At 40.7% G+C, this 3,153-nt stretch overlaps 1 non-coding gene across 1 annotated transcript; it reads right to left on the bottom strand.

Annotated features, from left to right (window-relative positions):
- Nucleotides 1-479: 479 nt before the first annotated feature.
- Nucleotides 480-604, bottom strand: LOC129554939 (U6atac minor spliceosomal RNA). The gene has a single exon (XR_008685667.1). It is a non-coding gene; the product is annotated as a U6atac minor spliceosomal RNA (small nuclear RNA).
- Nucleotides 605-3,153: the final 2,549 nt, after the last annotated feature.

The following is a 3,153-nucleotide window of genomic DNA, read 5'->3' as shown; positions in this document are numbered from 1 at the left end:
TCAGTGATGCCATCCAACCATCTCATCCCCTGGTGTCCCTTTCTCCTCCTGCCTTCAATCTTTCCCAACATCAGTGACTTTTCCAATGAGTCAGTTCTTCACATCAGGTGGCCAAAGTATTGGAGTTTCAGCTTTAGCGTCAGTCCTTTCAATGAATATTCTGGACTGATTTCCTTTAGCTAATTGAGTTAATTAAAGTTTAATTAAGGTCCCACTTGTTTATTTTTGTTTTTGTTTCCACTACTCTGGGAGGTGGGTCTTAGAGGATCTTGCTGTGGTTTATGTCAGAGAATGTTCTGCCTATGTTTTCCTCTACGGGTTTAATAGTTTCTGGTGTTACATTTAGACCTTAATCCATTTGAGTTTATTTTTGTGTATAGTGTTAGAAAGTGTTCTAGTTTCTTTCTTTTACACGTGGTTGACCAGTTTTCCCAGCACCACTCGTTAAAGAGACTGTCTTTTCTCCACTGTATATTTGTAATAAACCATGCTTAGCTGCCACAAAGTAGGAGGTAATGTCTTAACCATATGCGTGTTGTCAGGCCTGGGAGCCTCTTCCATCCTCATCAAGGGAGTGCTAACCTTCTCTCCTTTCATACAACACAATTCAGGGGTTTTCATCTTGTGCTTTCATCTGGGACATATTCTTCTGCCATCTCATTTTATCTAGCTTTCTGTGTTTGCACATTCCATTCCACAAGCTTCAGGGTTGTAGTTCTTCTAGCTTCTGCTCCCTGCCCCCTGGTCAATGAGGCTGTCTAGAGACTTGTGCAAGCTTCCTCATGTGAGAGACTTAAACCCACTCTCTGGTGGGTGGATCTGGGTCTTGTCTGTCTAGTGAGTAGGGCTGTGTCTGGGTCTGTCTGTGTTTTTTATCAAGCAGTTGTTTATTCATGGAAACTTTAAGCAGTCTGTCTGCTGATGAGTGGGGCTGTGTTCTACTCTGATTGAATGTTTGGTCTGAGGTCTCCCAGCACTGGAGTCTACAGGTGGTCTGATGGAGCCACCATCTTACCCACAAAGGCTCCCTTCTTTTACTCATTAAAATGGCAGAAAACCTCACCCAAAGAGTTGCTGGTACCTCAATCCAAATGGAACATAATTCATAATTTCATGATTATAAACTTAAACTATAGATATTTACTTCTATGATTGGATAATTTGTTAAGAAATCGCTAGTATACCTACTTATATGGAGAGGCCATAAAAATTGTGTTTGATTTTTTTCACTCCAGTAGTTGAAATTGCTTTTGTTGAATGGAAGGCAATGGGCCAGGAATACTTGGAACACTAGTTTTACATCAGAATCACTTAGGTAAACAATTCCAAATAAACATGCCAGAACATCACCTAGGCCTAGTGAATCAGAATTCTTTAGGGACAGGGCCCGGGTATATATTGTTTTTAAAAACTCCCAGGTGATTCTAAAGTGCACAGCTGATTAAGAGTCAAACACATAGGAGATAAGCCAAGTTATGTAAAAGCATGAACTGTAGCTCACTTGTTTTTTATATTCTTGCAATAAAATTATAAAATTTGTTTGTTGCCCAAGGCCAAACCTCCTAAACAGGTCTATTGTGGCTATATTATGATGTGGTTACTGCCTTTCTTTGCCTGAGTGAAACTTGTATTTTTCTGCAAAACAGCAAGAGTAATAGCCATTCCACAGAGAGAAGCAATGATTGCTATTGTTTACCATTAACATTTATTAGGCTGTGGTAGGCATGGTAAGGCCACAAGAGACTGCGCCAATGCATTTACAAAGGAAAATGATGTGTTAGGAAAAGGTGGGGGCAAAGTTGTAATGCAAAATATTTTTTTAGAATAAGGTTCTTACTTTGTGTAAGGTATAGTTCGGGCAAGGCAGAAAAAGGAAAGACGACCTCAATAGAAGTAGGTTACATTTATTCAGGCAAGGAGAGGGTGACAGTCCGCCTAATGACCAGGCTGAGTGCCGAGAGGGATCAGGGAGGCTCCATATTTATAGGGAGGCTTGTGGAAGTGATAAGGACAACATTAATCAGGCGGGATGGTTTGGGTATTCTTTAGTTGAGATGGCATTTGTAGTTGGGCAGGTGTAGGGAGTGGAAAGTTTTCAGGCAGGGGGTGATAAGTCTTCAGGGCAGGTGTAGGGGGTGGAAGGTTTCTGGACAGGGGGTGATAAGTCCCAGATAGATGCAACCAGCCTGGAGCATCACGGTGGGACCCAAAGTTCTGTTTTGTTTTCTCCGAAGTTAGGTGATTCAGTAAGGGCCTTTGAGACTGTTGTCTTCTTTTCTAGGCCCAAAAGACTCCTTCACTTTGTGCCAGGACTTATTCAGAACATTTTACTTGTATCATCTTATCTCATCATCATGACAGTCATGAAGGTGAGGTCTATTATTATCCCATATTAAAGAACCTGAAGTACAGAGAGATCAAGGTCAGAGTTGGCAAGATTCTAGGTCGTTTATCTATGGAGTCCACATGTGACCTACTATGTGATATTGTCTTTCAAAATCATGCTAGTTGACTGCTATTTGATGAGACGAAAGAAAAAATGCAAGTTTTTAAAAATTGTTAGCCAAAGCAGTGCCTTATTTATTGTCAGTTTGGAGTATGTTTTAGTGAAGCAGAAGAAAAGAATAAATATCACTTTATACCAAGATGTTGTGTTCTCTCACCCACGCACAGTAAAGCCAGTCTGAGACTGAACTGTGGTGAAAGAAAGTACAGCATTTATTGTAAAGTGGTAGACAGGGAGTCTAGGGCGGCTAATGCTCATAATATCTGAACTCCCCGAGTGGTTTAAGGAATGCATATTTAAAGGCAAGGTGATGGGGTTGGGGAATTCACAAGGTATGTAATCAGATCATGTACAATTCTGACTGGTTGATGGTGAGGTAACAGGGCCATGTCACAAGGGCTAACCTTATCAGTTTTGGGGCTTGTGTAGGTCTGTGGGCTGTTATGTGCTCCTGGTCATCAAATAGTTAAATTCCATTTCATAGGGGTTTTGTATCTGTAAAACAATTTCAGAAATGTGCATCAGGTACTGTTATCTATGTATTTCAGAAAGGAACTAAAGATTCTGTGACTGCCATGTAGCTAACTTACGTTTAAATTGTTATCAGTTCTCCTTGCCCAGCTGCTACGTATTCACATCCTTTAATT

Source organism: Moschus berezovskii, chromosome 14 (assembly GCF_049115385.1).
Source record: "Moschus berezovskii isolate FMDL1 chromosome 14, NW_MosBer_1.0, whole genome shotgun sequence".
In the NCBI taxonomy this organism is placed as follows: domain Eukaryota; kingdom Metazoa; phylum Chordata; class Mammalia; order Artiodactyla; family Moschidae; genus Moschus; species Moschus berezovskii.
This window is presented reverse-complemented; position numbering and strand designations above follow the sequence as displayed.